Source organism: Papaver somniferum, chromosome 1 (assembly GCF_003573695.1).
Source record: "Papaver somniferum cultivar HN1 chromosome 1, ASM357369v1, whole genome shotgun sequence".
NCBI lineage: Eukaryota > Viridiplantae > Streptophyta > Magnoliopsida > Ranunculales > Papaveraceae > Papaver > Papaver somniferum.
In genome coordinates, this window is record NC_039358.1 from 178,169,705 (window position 1) to 178,186,390 (window position 16,686).

Consider the following 16,686-nt stretch of genomic DNA (forward strand, 5'->3'; position numbering starts at 1 on the left):
TGATCGTTTCTGTGTTAATATACTTCCCTCAAACAATTTTTGAGCATCGATTAGAAACTTGATATGGTTGAATGTTATCTAGAGTATTGATTTGATCTAATTTGGATTTTTGTGTGGATCGTAGCAAGCTATTAAGGCTGTTAACTGCACAAGTTTTTACTGTGATTTCTCAAAAACAAAAATATTCTCTAAGGGATTTTTACAACGACGATATTTCCACCTTGATCAAGCTCACCAGACATTTCAGTGTTGTACTTCTGGAAGTTTACCCTCGGAGTTCTCTTATTATTGGCTTTGTTTATTATTACCAGCAACCAAGAAATGTCATGAAAATCCTTGCAAGGTTATCTTCATAATAGCATGTCTAAGACTAGATTTATTCTTAATATTCTGTTTCTACCATAATCTAAGATATCAAAAGGATTTAGAAAGTTGTAAAAATTTTCTGAGAAGACATTTTTGTTTTACTTCAAAAAATTAATCCGTTGTAGATGTTTGAGATTTTTGGTTTCCATCATTTAACAGTCCAACATTGCGGTCATTCTTCCTAAATTGGTGTCCAATCCTAGATTTGCAGCCGAATAAACAGCTGCAAGAGCATCAGACAATCAAGGAAACTTTAAAATCATGCATTTGTGAGTTTTTCAATATGGCGTTCTTTGCAATCTAAACATCAAATTATGGGTAGTGGTTGACTATATAAGGCACCGTGAACTGCAGCTTCAAATTTTGGAAAATCATGTCTTCAAATTTTACAATTTTATTTCATAGATATTGAAAACTCTCATTTTCGCATTACCATGTTTGTCCAATCAAGTCAAACTAACTTGGCTAAGCACCGGTCAAGGCATGGAAAACGATTCCATTGACAACCAAAAACATATTGCAAATTGATTGTTGTTGAACATCTTGATTGCCAGTTTACTTGACTGTAGTCAAGATTTTTACTTAGCCCTATGTACCGAGTATTTACCTAGAAGTGAAGAAACTAGACTTTAAAATCAAGTAAACATCTAAAATATGTTAAATTAAGAACCCTAATATTGGATAACCATGAACATGTAATCGGATACCAAAACCATAGGTTGAGAATGTAACAAGTAATAACATGTGGAATCTTTTCTTCCAAATTAAATAGGCTTATTGTGGACTAAACTAATGTTCAAAATATAAATGTGAACTTAGCATTATTCATAATTTAATTAATAAAACTTATATTGAATAACCATGGATAAAATAAAATATACAATGATGAAAGATTGAGCCAAGGATATAGACAGGATAATGCCTGGAGACATAAGAAAAGGCAATCATTGCTCGAAAATAAATTCTGTAAAGGATCAGAGCTATGATAGTGGTACTGAAAAGGAACAAGAACGCATTATTAGACAATAATTAAAGGGAAATCGATTCTTGAGGGATTCTTATGGGTCCTTAATCAAGAGCCAAAATATTCTGATAGTGAAGAAAAACTGGAGAACTTCTTGGAGTATCAACATCAACAAAACGTTATCAATTTGAGTCACTGGAATCTAAAAAAGAAATGTCCAAACATGAATTTGAAACGAAAAAGTGAATGGAAGATTATGCAAAAAAAACACAAGAGTATGATATACAATAATTAATTAAACGAAAATGAAAAAAGTTTAGAATGGTATTAGATTTTTTAAGTTTTTGATATTGCATGATTTTGATCAGGTTAAGAGCAACGAGAAGTATCATCACAACATTGAATCTTATTATAACATGACAGCAAGATACAGCTTATTTGAAGAATGAAGATCACATTGAATATGGGGTAGATAACTGCGATTTAACAATCAAAGAAATTTAACGAGAACATGATTACATTTTTAGGAGGTCGGGTCATAACATTGGTGTTTAAACAATGAGCATGCATCAGTCTTTTTCTATAAGGTGGGTTTGAACAAAAGTTTACAAATACATGATCCAGTGTGGAAAATTTTGGACTCGAAAAAGAATACAATTGTACTAGAATAATGAAATGCCCAATGACAGAAGCTCGGAGTTCATGAAATGAGTCAAAAACATATTTATTCACTTTTTGGAGTAGTTTTTAATGGATCTAAATTCATTTACTATTTTATATCCAATTTACATTCTTGACTAGATGTGTAATAACTTAAGTTTATATTCTTCATTGTATCATATTCATGGTGCACCAGATTTTTGGCCGTGTCAAAGACCTTAGCAACTGCTTGAACAACTTTAATAGATTTTGCATTATTCATCTAATTATTTACCTTATTATTGTTGTGATAATTTAAATTCTTATCCATATCAGACTGTTTTCTCTTCGGGATAGATCTCCTAGAATGCTATATTAAAATTTATACTTTTTGCTTTGAAATTCTTAAAAAAAAAAAAAATTATTTTTATTAAAGCAAATACTAAAATTGTTCATTTGTTCGTTTCAAGTAAATAATTCAAATTTTTTTTCAAACCATTAAATTTTTGTTCAAACCACGGTTCAACTTAATTTTGACTTAAAAACGCTTAACATTATCCACTTAAAGTCACATGATACTTTGAATTCCATCTTTGACAGGTGATTTAACATTTAATCAATGGCCACCATTTAGTTATCCTGGAATCAATGAACCAAAAATACGAAGGAAAAAAATTTAGGAATCATCAACGGTGATACCTATATGAAATAAACCAGACAATGTCAATGGAAACATCTGGATAGCAATCATATTATTGATATTTTGAAATATTTTTACAGGACTTAGCAAGCTAAAAATCATAAGCCCATTACCGAAGATTACATGACGCTTGACACTTATCAGAGGTTGAGCCGGGGCCTTAATATAATTATAAACCAGGATGATACTGGCCCCGTCCATCATTTTCAATTCTATGTAGGGCCAAAAGAATAAATGTTAATATGAAATAGGGAAATAGGAATAAGGATGGATGTAAATCCCAAACAACATTGTTAAGTTATTGTCCTAAAAGCATTCTACTCTCTTTTGGCTTTCCTTTATAAAATTTTCTGATATTTTTGATGGGGTTCTACTTTGATGGGGTTCTACCAGATTATTGAATTATGTTTTTTTGTGAAACCTATTCTTATTATTCTTTTTCTTTCTCGAACAGGATATACGCATGAAATTGCTTTGTTTAATAGACCATGCTGTAACGACACTTCGTTAACTTGACCTACGGTTGATGTTAAAAAAAGGTCCCTTTAATTATTCAATTCCAAGAGAGTTTTATGTTTTGTTTCAAGCCACATACATAATAAAATTAGTTCGGTGCGGCTACGACGTGGTCGGACCGCACACTCAAAGTATGTGGCCCCTTTTCTTTTTTTGACACGTATATAAAGTAAAAAATAAAGTGAAAAACAGTTTTATTACAAAAGTATTTAACTAACTTTTTTTAGTTAATTTCCTATTTTTTTTCAAAAAATGAATGTTTTGCCGGGATTTGGAGGGGGCAGGGTTTAAGTTTATATACGTGTTAGAAAAAGAAAGGGACCGCATCCTTTGAGTATGCGGTCCGACCACATCGTAGCCAGGGCGAAATTAGTTATATGCATCACTAAAATTACAACAACCAAATTATTTAATTAACCAATACAATGTAGATTCTCTTTGCCAATAAAGGTACTCCAGTCATTAATTAGTGGACAATCCTTGCGGTTAAAGTAACCATCTTTAATATTCAAACAGAGTCTTAGTGGGATGTTAGTTCATTGCTTGATTACAACTTTTTTGACGGGATGCATTTCATCTGTTTTGTGCTATCTAGAATTGGAAAATTATTTTATGTTATATCGTGTGTTCTTTTAATATCTCTAATATCATATATTAGTATTTGAGTGTGATTTTTCATTTAACTATAAGGAGTTGGTGCCTGGGTTGGGTTGACCGCTTGATTCTTAACACAAGTATATGATTTCCGAAGAAAGATTTATCAATGCATTTTCTTGATTACATCATCTTCGACGGGAAACATTTTATATTCTTTTCACGGATTGAAAATCTATTTTATATTAATATCGATCGGTGAATTTTCTTGATTACATCATCATCGACGGGAAGCAATTCATATATATGCTTTGCAATATTTAGAGTCGAAAATTTATTTTATATTAACAATAAATACAATTCTGCCCAGTAAGAGTCATAAATAGGAAAAGAAAAAAATGATGAGAATTCATAGCCAATATAATTCAGATTCCATTTGCCAATAAAAAAACTCCAATTATTAATAGGTGATCCTTAAAGTTAAAGCAACAATCACGGATATTCAAACGGGGTCATAGTGGGTTATTAGTGCATTTCTTTGATTACAACTTCTTTGAATGGAAGCACTTCATACGTTTTGCACTATTTAGAATTTGCAAGCTATTTTTATGTTATATATCGTGTGTTCTTTTAATGTCTCTAATATCAGTGTAAACACCCCAATCTAAGCACGGTCACGAAAATATGCCGCGATATCGTATTCGAAATAATTTAGGTGTCGAGCTCAATCCTAATTAGGTCTGTTATACCTATGCTAGGCTATTCATGATCACCTAATAATTTTTAGCGTCCATCAGGTCCCAAAAAATGTTAGCTATGCTTAGTCCACTAGAAACCGAGCATAAGATCCGACTTGAGCTTAATTAGTTTCCCTCCAGCCAGTGACCAAAAAGTGTCCTAGCCCACTAGTATGCCAAGTCCCGTCCATTTCATGTGCACCAAAATTAAGTCGGTCGTCCACCTAAGTAATATGTCGACACATTTTTAGCTTTGTTCCCAAGTATTTCCCTTTGACCAAAATCTTAGAAATTAAATGATATAATTCATATACATGGAAATGATATCAAATAATACTAGAATATTTTACTTAATGGAAATGATATTAATTAATTTGGTAATGATATTTAGGGTTTTAATGTGAACCGTAAGACCGATATCATTTAATCCTATGATTATGATTAATGGAGAAAGAATATAAATAGAGAGCTAGTTTTGGAGTTTTAGGGAAGAGAAAAAGCGGGATAGAAATCAGTAAGAGAGAAAAATTGTAGAGGAGAAACCAGTAAGGGTTGGAGAAATAATTTGGAGAACTAAAAGTGTAATGTTCAGGAGACGATCTTGCGGCAGCCGGCGACTGTGACATTGTTGGTTTTCCTCATTGAGCTAAGTAAACATTTTTTTTAAAGAAAACTTGCAACGAAAACAGGTCGATATAATCACACTTTTCTTTATTTCCACGTTAATATATTTGGATATGAAACTCTTGTAACAGTTTGTATAAAAATTGTCCACATATCTTGTTTTGGTACTGTGAACACATAAATCACGAAGTCATCCACGTGTTCACAAACAATATTCGCATACACTCTAATTCTAAAATTGTACGTTGTATGTGTAAAGGGGATAATTATATCGATTCATCAACTCAAAGATTTCGAGCTTGTCATTGTCTAGTCGAATATTATCATAAGTAATGTTCGTATAAAGGAATAAACAGAGAATCAAGTATAAATGTAAAGCACAGGAAGTACAACGCTAAATGTAAAGTGCTGACATGTAAATAAGACAAAGATTTACGTGGTTCGGCACTAAGGCCTACATCCACGGGGCTGGTGTTTCACATTGTATTGAATGGTTACAAAGATAGTCGAATGACTTTAGAGTATACATAGGTCTGCGGAAGTAGGGGGATTACTTACTCTTCCTATTTCTCTCTCCTATGTTCTCCTCTAATTGCTCTGGATTGGTCGACCCCTTCTCTCTTAGTGGAGAGGGGTATTTATAGGGTTAAAACGTGGGTCCTACTTCTGAGATGCCGTTGCAACCTTATCTTCTTGTGCTTTGTGCCCATTACGCAGAGGTTTTCGGCATATGTTGCGGTCTAATCTTGAATACGAAGAGCTATCCTCGCTTATTCCACGAGCTGGTTGACGCGTGTATATCTCTTGGTATTTAATGCGGGTAGTTGGACGTCCGCTTGTGTCAGACAAGTGTCTCTTAGTCTGGTCACATCCGCGTCAGTCAAAATCTCTCTCAGCCGTTGATCTTGGATCTTCCTCGGGATAGGATGTACTAACTCCCAAGGGGTATTATCTGGTGCTCCTTTTTGCCATCATATCTCTGTGATCCTCAGTCCCTGACCGTCAGATCTGCTGACAGGTGATATTTTCTGATGAGATGCTCCCCTAGGTTATGACTGCTTGTTATCATGTTTTGATTTCTCGTTTTGCATGCTTTCCACGTGTCTCTTCCTGTACACGTGGTGGATGATGAAATGTGTACATACAATTTTCCCCTTTTCTTCTGACCTGGGCGTATTTTGCAGTTTAGAAGAAGAAAAATCGTCATACACGTTTTATCTCTCCTGAAATAACTTCCCCTGTAAATACAGGCACGTTTCCCACTTTTGTATTAACTGCTCCTTGGTACGAGGGACATTTATTGTCTTCTCTAGCTTTATAAATAGGAAAGAGAATGTGAAAATAACTTTCATCCTCTTCTTGTCAGTGTTCATCCTCTTCTTGTCAGTGTTCATCCTCTTCATGTGTTTTTTGTTTTCTATTCTTGTTCTTTAGTCATTTATTATCGTCGTCCTTGTGAGGAAGATAACATCATTCAATTTTCTGACTCTTTCGCTCTCGACTGCTGCTGCCCCTGTATCAAAGATAACTTGCTTTTGATATCTCTGATCTTTCTATCTTCGACTGTGGTTGGTGCTTGTCGTCCTCTTTTATATAGGTATGGGGTTTTTCATTATTTCCATCATTGATTCATCTATTTTCTGTTGTTGTATCTACCCGTTTGTCTTCTGCTGCTGTACTTTTGGATTTGTGATGAAGAACACATATGTAGAAGCATATATGCTTGCCCCTGTTCTTTAATACAAAGTCTATAAGTCCATATCTAAGTATCATCTCTGGAGTCTGATGGGGTATTTCTGGTTATTTTCATATTTTAGGGTTTTTGATGTTAATCCGGATGAACCATCAGTTTATGGGTTTTTTGACCTTTAGTGATTCCCTCGTATTCTCCTCTAAACTGTTTTTGTGTTTCCTTGTAGCTATGTCTGATCGTTCGCGGGCTCCTTACCATACCCCGCCGTCTAGTCCGCTAAGATCCCCTCCGCATAGAGATTCTGAAAGATCTCCACTTGGGGAAGGTTCTTATAAATCTTCGCAATCGGATCCTCGTGGTCATAGGGTTTCATCTTCCTCTGGTGCGAAGGCTTTGCCTACTAAGAAATGGGATCTGCCGAAGGGTCCTTCTGGGTCTAGGTATGCTGTTAACCGCGCTTCTTCTCGTCCTCGTGAAGATTCTAGGAGTACGCAGGCTCCTCCTCGTGATGATTCTAGGAGTACGCGGGCTCCTCCTCCTCGTAATGAAACATTGGATGTTCCGCCCCTTCGTTCAATGGCTCCTCCTTCAGTGCCCCTGTAGAGTTCTTTGCTGCCTCCTCCAATGGTTTCTTTCAAAGGGAAGTACTCCAAGGGTACTATGTCGAAAGTTGATCCATCTAAAAATCTTCCTTCCAAAAGGAAAGCTTCAGAATTGATTCATCTGTCAGATTCCGCAGACGAGGAAGAAGCTGCCCCCGTGATACGCAGCGTTTCAGTTGGTAAGAATAAGGTCACTTTCAAGCATATTGATCTTGAGATGTTCAAGGAAAAACATGAGCTTCAAGCTTTTGAGGTTCGCTTCTATGCCCCTGACGATGATATGACTTACAAACTCCTCTCTAAGTATCAGTTTGATGAGTTCCATCTGTTGAATACGGTTGGAGCCTTCGAGGCGAGTCTCATGTTGCCCCTGTATGAGTCGGATGACTCCTTTTATTATGATGTGCTGGCTAGTCGCGAAGGTTCTTCCACAAACACTCATAATCGTTCCGTGTCACAACTGTCTGGGAATTATCTTCGTGCACTGAAGGAATGTTACCTGCGGAGCAAGGGGGAGACTATGATGACCTGCTACGTTCCAAATCCTGCTGAGAGAGAGTGGTAAACTCCTCAAAATTTTAACAGTTCCTTTGGGGATTATGTCAACAGTAGGAATCGGAAGCTGTGGAGTGTTAGTCTTCGTGACATTGCTGCTCCTCAGGGTGAAATTCGTCTTTTGAGTGAGGTGAGCGATGCCAAGCTGAAGTATGTTCCTGGTACTGAGGGATCTGCTAAACGGAAACTCTTTCCTGCTCGTGAAAGTATTAAGCGTGATCATGATTATGAGTGGCATGCTACTGTCATTGAAATAGATGGTCCTTGGGCTTATGGTTGGATTCCTGGTCCGAGCGGTTGGCGTCTTTCTGAAAACAGCAAGCCTCGTGAAACTCCTCCTGCTCGTTATGGAGATTTATGTCCTTGGCGTCTGAATTTCGCGGGCATGAATTTTCCTTACGCTCTTGATGTCGTTGATGGAGATGAGGAGGAGGGTTCTGGTGCTACCCTTCCACCGAAGAGTGCTGCTACTGCCAAGGTACAGTTTCTTCCTATATTCTCTATTCTATTTGCCCCTTTTTCCTTGGTTGAAAAAACATTTTTTAAGTGAGGGAGAAAATGAGCCTTTGTTGGGACGTGTACTGGTTTGTCGGTGTCGAAGAAGAAGAAAATTGGACCCAAACAATCTTCTACTGTTGTGACCGGTAAGGCTGAGGTTTATGAGGAGGTTACTAGTCCTGTGAACGAAGGGTATGCTGAGGATGAAGAAATGTCCGATGGAGAAGAACGTACTGATACTTCTCCTCCTGATGACGAGGGTGGCAATGGTGAAGAAGAAGTTGCCACGGGTGGTGATGGTGAGTCTGAGGGTAATATTACCGCAGGTGGTACTGGCAAGGGGGGATATGCCCCTGTTGGCGATAATATTGGTGGTGTGGGTACTCTTCCCGTTATTTCCCATGAATTTTCTTTTAGTAGGATATATTCCGCGGGGGAATCCTTTGATGTAAACGCTGCCATGGGTCTTGCCGAAGACTTCTCATTGCTTTCCCCAAATGATGATTGGGATGTGCTTGGGAATCTTGGTAAAGAAAGTGCCACTGGTCAGCAGGCTGAAAACGCAGGTGGTCATACTGAGGGTGGTGATGTCGAGACTTGCGCGGGTGAGGAGATAACAACCAAGGGGAAATCTGCGGTTGAGTCTCCTTCAGAGGATTTCCCTTACTCGCTAATGCCCGAAGGTGAAGATGCCATTTTGGCTTGGCTTCAGAAGAAGAACCTGATGTTCGTCTCTAACCCTGCCCCAGTGGTCACTGGTGAGAAGAATTCCGACGCTTATACTCGTCAGATGATGCAATTGTCTTCTGAAGCCCGCGTTGCTGAGATGTGGGAGAAGAATCTGAGAGCTTCGGAAGCTAACCTAGTGGTTGACCCTCCCTCCTCTGTTGCTGATATGATGTCCATAGATGATGTGTACCAATACGGTTCTCCCCAGCAACGTGTCTTAGAGGTAAATCCTTGTACTTTTTTCTTCATGATATCCGAACATTTTATTCTTCGTGATATCCGATCCCTTTGGTATAATAATGTTTGTTATTTGTGACATAGATGATGAGGAGCGAACATTGTAACCATGTTCTATACCAATTCTTCAAAGCAAAGTCTTTAAAGTTGGAGGCTAAGCTTCGTCATAGAGAAGAGGAATTATCTGCGGCTGAAGTGGAAATAAATGAACTGAGGGGCCGTCTGAAGGAAAAAGAACAGCTGAGGAGCGCTGAGGAGAGTCTTCGTTCGGAACTTGCTATAGTCCGCAACGAATTGGAGCAGACTCGTAGAAATTTCTCGTCCCTCACAGATTCGTATTTTACCGATCTTTCACTCCTCGTGATTCCCTATTTGTACTTTGGTGTTCTGTCTGAGTCTCCCCACCCTATCTTCAATGGGTGGAGTCCCCGAGCTGATATGGCTTCGGAAAGAAAGGGAACGACAGAAATCCCGCATTGCAGAGTTGGTGGGTAAGTTGAAAAGCGAAGCCGTAAAGTGGAACGCTCGTGCTGATGATCACAAAGCCTTAGCAGCTGAGTGACGTGAAAAGCGAATACTAATGGTTGATATGCAGAATAAGTACAACCATGACCGTCGTCTGTTTAATCGTATGCTGCCATGGACACGTGATAACCTGCGGGAAGCTCGAGGACATGCTTCAGACTTAGAGGCTAGAGTGCGCCTTTTGGAAGGAGAGTTACGACATGCTCGTTCTTTCTTAGGCCCCAGGGTTAGGGATAGTATGATGCATCTTACCGAAGAAAGAGATAATGCTAGGGCTGAGGTCGGCGCTCTTAGTAAATCCCTAGAAGCGTCTCGAGCTGATGTTGCCCGCCAAGTGGAGTCTGAGAGAGATCTTGAAGTAAATGTGTATCGACTCCATAAAAGGATGTGGGAGATGAATGATGAAGTCAACCATCTTCGTCACTTGGATTCAATGAAGCAGGTAGACTTAGATGCGAGTCAATTTGCTCTTACGAACCTTCAAATGGATTATAAGAAATTATCCGACGAGTATAACTTTCTTGATGAGGCATGGGACGCTGTTGTTAATGAGTATGAAGAGGCTTAGGCTAATTTCGAAGGTATAACCTCGTTTTATCGAGTGTGATTCTGTTATTTCTTTGTTTTAACCTCTTGGTATTTCTTGTTTTCAGCGCTCGAGGGACAACTTCACGCATAAAATGATGAGCTTAAAAAAGCTCAATCTTCCTTAGTGCAGCAGGAGGGACAAGCCAACTATTTCAAAGGGTTGGCCGCGTCTCGTGAGGAAGCAACAGAGATTTCCTCCAAAGAGGCGGAACGCCCATCTGCATTTTTGTCCCAGGCCCACCAGCGGACCGCTGTTATCACGTATAAAGCTCGATGTCAGTTGGCTGAGGAGACCAACAAAGTCCTAGACAAGATTGAACTTGATCTTAAAGCCGAACATGGTCTTGTCAAGAATTATCCGCGTCGTCCCCAACCCGCGCCCTTACCTGGTTCTTCTGGGCCTTCTTCAGGTGGTAGCGTACCTTCATCTCGCAAAGACAACCCTGTTGATGGAGCTGTATCGTCCAAGTAGATTTCTTTTATTAGTCATAGAAAGTTGATCCTTGTTGATTATCTAATTTCGGATCATTTTTTGATGTGTTTCTTGCTCTATCTTATTTGCCGAACTTGTAATCAACTCTTTATGAAATGGATCATCCTTTTGGCATACCTGCGTTATCAATTCATTTTTATTTTAAGTATTGTGAAGCGTTAAATTAGAAATAACTTGCTTTGTAAAAAGTTAAGAGTGTTTGGGTGCGACATCGAAGGTAAATACCTTCGTGATTGTCTTGAAACCTGTCACCCAGCTGACGAATCCTGGGCCAGAGGATTCCCAAACGGTGGGGGCCGAGGCAGCGTTCTAGGGTATGGGATGCTTATTTGAAATATTTACATGCACCCATTCCGTCGACCCACTGCCTTCAAATTGGTTGGGTATCTCTTTTTGCTGGGTCCCTTCCCCCTGGTCTTACACTCATAGACACTGATAGGGGATCCCTGAGAGATTGTAGATTAACTACTTTCCACAATATTGTTAATTTATTATTAATGTACATGCCTTCACCCAACGGGCCTTTTGACCATTTCGTTTGCTTGAAGATTTTGCAAAAAGTTTGTTTGATTGATAGGTTGAGGCCTGCTACTCCTCGTCCAGAGATAGAAACATGTAGAGCGGTTACGCTGCCTTCTTCTTCTGGTATTCTTCACGCAGATGCAAAGTTGTGCTGCTCCTATGGGTAGTACGGTTTGAGCCATTTAGCATTCCAAGGGTGTCGGAGGACCTCGCCTTTCAGATTGCGAAGATAGTAGGAACCGTTTCCCGCAATGTCGTGTATTATAAAAGGTCCTCCCCATGTAGGTGATAACTTGCCCCATTTCTTCTCTCGTTGATACTGCGGGATTGTTCTTAGCACATACTGCCCTTCTACAAAATTTCGAAGCTTAACCTTTTTGTTGTATTCTCTCGCTAATCTCCGTTGATAATTTTCCATCTTTTGCAATGCTGCTTCCCTCCTTTCTTCCAGGTCGTCCAGTCTCTCTAACATCATGTCTGTGGTGAGATTTTTCTCCCATGCTTCGGTCTTTGTGGTTGGCATGAGGATCTCTGTTGGGATGACTGCTTCAGCTCCATAAGTGAGGAGAAATGGGGATTCTCCGATGGCAGATCTTCGTGTTGTTATGTATGCCCATAATACATTGTGTAGCTGTTCACACCATCGCCCCTTATGTTCGTCTAATTGCTTTTTGAGGATAAGGGCGAGGGTCTTGTTAGTAGCTTCCGCTTGTCCGTTGCTTGAGGGTATATGGGGGTGGACTTGTTCTTCCTTATTTTGAAAGTGTCGAAGAGCATGTCTATATTTTTCCCCTGTAATTTTTACCATTATCGGACACGATTTCCGCTGGTATGCCGAACCTGCAAATGATGTTTTGGAATATGAAAGTAAACACATCCACGTCTCTGATCCTGGCTAAGGCTTTAGCTTCCACCCATTTACTGAAGTAGTCCGTGGCTACTATCAAAAATCGTCTTTTCCCTGATCCTTCGATGAAAGGCCCAACGATATCTATGCCCCATTTTGCAAATGGCCACGGACTATCCACAGAATTACGTTGTTGCTGGTGCGTGTATCTTTTTGGCGAAACGCTGACATTCTTCACATCGTCGGGACATTCTTGCGGCATCTTGTATCATTGTGGGCCAGTAATATCCTTGCATTTTTGCTTTGTCGGCTAGTGATCTCATGCCGCTATGATTCCCTGCGTCACCATAATGGATGTCGTTTAGAATTCGATGCCCCTCTTTCCTGGATAAGCAACGTAGTAACGGTCCGAGGAAAGATTTCTTGTACAGGACCCATCCCGAAGATCATATCTTCCTACTTTGGAGAGTATTTTCCTGGCTTGTTTATGATCCGCGGGTAAGTTCCATCCTTGAGAAACGCATGAATCACCATTCTCCAATCATCTTTGCTGAAATCTTCGTCTTGATTTGCTCTTGACAGGATATCTTCTTCGTCAAAATCGTTATGGATGTCTTCTCCCACCTGATCTTCGATATTTTCTTCACTGTATCTTGATTGGTAGCAAAGGAAATTGTGATGCAATTGAAGGCTCGTATACCCTTGTTATTTTGATAGCTTCGATATTCTTGTCCTTCAGCATGGATGATATATATGCTAGGGCATCCGCGTGCCTGAGATCTTCTGCATAAGTGCCTGAACTTGATGTTCGGAATTTGTGATGCCAATGTTTGGACCAAGGCCATGTAAGCTGATAGGGTGTCGTCGTATACATTGTATTCGAACCCTATTTGACGTATGACAAGCTGCGAGTCACTTGTCAGTCTTACATCAGTTACTCCCATCTTTATTATCAAGCGGAGGGCATGTACGACTGCCTCGTATTCGACAATGTTGTTAGTATGCTCTTTGAATTCCAACCTGAGTGCATGTACGATCCTTTATCCGGTCGGGGTGGTGATGACAATGCCTATTCCCGCCCCTTCCTTATTTTTGGAACCATCGACGAAAACTTCCCATCGTCTTTGGCTCATGGATTTGAGGACGTCAACTGGATCCTTGTTTTCCTCGTCAGCTTCTGGTATGCCCTTAATATCTTCTTCGTTGTCCAGGGGGAGGTCTGCTAAGAAATCCGCCAATACTTGGGATTTTTGGGAGTGTTGAATTTCATGGATGATGTTGAATTGGTCCAGGTGGGTGTTCCACTTGGCTATTCTCCCTACTTTCCCCGCGCTTTTGAGGACTGCTTCCAATGGTGCTTTGCATGGGACGCAGATGAAGTGAGTTAGTAAATAGGTTTTCAGCTTTTGAGTAGCCCATACTAATCCCAGGATGAGTTGTTCGATCTTCGTGTAATTCCTTTCCGCAAAATTGAGGGTCTTGCTGACATAATAGATAGGCTGTTCTATCTTCGTATTGGTTTTGACTAGCACTGCGCTAACTGCGTCTTCTGTCGCTGCTATGTACAGTGCCAAAACCTCATCGGGATCAGGTTTCTATAGGATCGGAATTGAAGCCAGGTATTCCTTGATTTTTTGGAAGGCTTCTTCACATTCTGCGGTCCATTCAAACTTACTCCCTTTTTTGAGAATATTGAAAAAATGTTTGCATTTGTCCGAGGATCGGGAAATAAATCTGCCCAAGGATGCTAAGGATCCATTGAGATTTTGCACTTCTTTCAAATTCTTCGGAGATGGCATTTCCACTATGGCCTGAATCTTTGCGGGGTCTACCTCAATGCCCCTTTTTGTTACCAGATATCCGAGAAATTTCCCTGAGGTGACACCGAAGGTGCATTTTTCTGGATTTACTTTCATGTGATGTTTCCTCATTGCTTCAAAAATATCTCTCAGGTCTTGGTGGTGATCTTTGCGCATCCTACTTTTGACGAGCATGTCGTCAACGTAGACTTCTAGGGTACTACCAATCCATGGCTTGAAGATAGCATCGACCATTCTGTGGTAAGTTGCCCCTGCATTTCGAAGTCCGAAGGGCATTCTAGTGTAGCAATAAAGGCCGTGCGGGGTGTAGAATGTTGTGTGTTGTTGATCTTCTTCTGCCAGGGCTACGTGGTTGTAACCAGAATATCCATCCATTAATGATAGCTCTTCGTACCCTTCCACTGCTTCAACCAGTTGATCTATGCTCGGTAGTGGATAGCTGTCTTTTGGACATGCCTTGTTGAGGTTAGTAAAGTCGATGCATATTCTAACCCCTCCGTTTTTCTTAGGAACGATGACCATGTTCGAGATCCATGTTGGGCACTTGACTTCCTTGATGAAGCCTGCTTCTAGTAATTTCCGGAGCTCTTTTTCTACTGCCTTATGATACTCCGGTGCAACTTTTCTTGCGTAGCTCGTGTTGGATTATTTTTGGATCAATCCCCGGCATGTCTCCTAACTTCCAGGCAAATACATCCGCGTATTCTTTAAGTAGTTTGGTTAAGGCAGCTTCTCTTTCTTCGTCCATTATGGTCCCTATTTTGATCATCTTCGGATTTTCTTCCGTTCCTATGTTGATTTCTTTTACGGGCTCCACTGGTGTGAACATCGGTTTCGGGTCCCCAAGGACAGGGACGTTCTTTAATTGCTATTTGGTATGTTTCTGTCCTTCGCTGGCTGTTGAAGTACTTGCCTCTGTGTTAAGAACATTATCATTTTTTGTCAAGCCCTTCCCCGCGGTTTCCTTGAGGAACAGGTCTATGGACTTTTCTTTCGCAGCTTCTTTATTTTTGGTCCTTCGGGTTTTTTGCTGCTCTTCCTCTTCGTTGTTGATACGATCCTGAGTGGCCTGGCACTCCTTTGCAGAGACTCAATCTCCCTTGATTTCCATTACTCCCTCGGGTGTAGGGAATCTGAGATATTGGTAGTAAGTTGCTGCCACTCCCTTGAGTTTGTGTACCCATTTTCGGCCAATAATGGCGTTATAGGGGGATGGGGCGTCTACCACGCTGAACCGTATTTCTACTTTCATGGGACCGGCGTTCACCTGCAACACGATGTCTCAATGGCTTTGTGGGTGCTCCGTTGAACCCGTAGATGGTGTAATAAGAGGACATCAGCTGCTCATCATTGAGCTTCATCCGTTTGAAGGTGTCTTAGAATAGAACGTTAACTGAGCTTCCCCCGTCGATGAGGATCTTTTTGAGGTTACATTCGGCCACTGGTAGTGTGAGGACCAAGGGATCGTTATGGTCTTCCATATCTTCTTCGATATCTTCAGTATCAAAGATGATAGGTGCGTCCATCCACTCTTCGTGATCGTCCACCTCCACTCCATCAATATTATATAACTCGCAGTGATCTTCGAATTGCTTTCTTAGACTCTTTCCTATCTGCGCTGTAAGTGAGGGTCCTACGGCTTCGGAACACGAAATGGTGTTGATTGTGCGGTTTCCCTCTGGAAGTTGGACTTGCTTGGTTTGTTTGGATCTATCCTCGGTGATTTCCTTTCGTATGTATTGCTTGAGTTCGCCGGCATCAATCAACTTTTGGATCATTATTTTGAGGTTTTTGCATTTCTCGGTCTAGTGACCATTGAAGTAATGATACTCACAGTAATCTTTTGACTTCTCGGTCCTTGGGGGCTGTTTTCCCTTAGACCATGGGCACTCCAAATTTTCCCTTCCTTTGATCTCTCGCAATATCCGAGCGTATGTAGCATTGAGCTTCGTATAAACCTGATCTTCGAATTTTCGATCGTCTTTTTGTCGATCATCTCTTTGTTCCTTACTATCTTCGTGCGGTCGTTCCACTGAGCTATTCCTTTTGGCCCCGCTGGTTTGTTCTGCGGAATTGGTACGGTGAGACCTTTGTGTTTCTGCCCTCGGGTTCTCACGCTGGATTTCTTCAAGACGAGCATACTTCTCAATAATTATTCGAAGATATCCTTCTGTCTTAGGTACGCTTCCGTGGATCTCAACAAACAGTGGACTCATTCTGTCTAATCCCCATTTGTAGCAGTTGATGCTTACTACGGGATCCACACTCCCTATAACTTGGCAGATCTTATGCCATCTGTTGGTGTATTCCCTGTTTCTAGCGCCAGATTGTGAACACATAAATCACGAAGTCATCCACGTGTTCACAAACAATATTCGCATACACTCTAATTCTAAAATTGTACGTTGTATGTGTAAAGGGGATGATTATATCGATT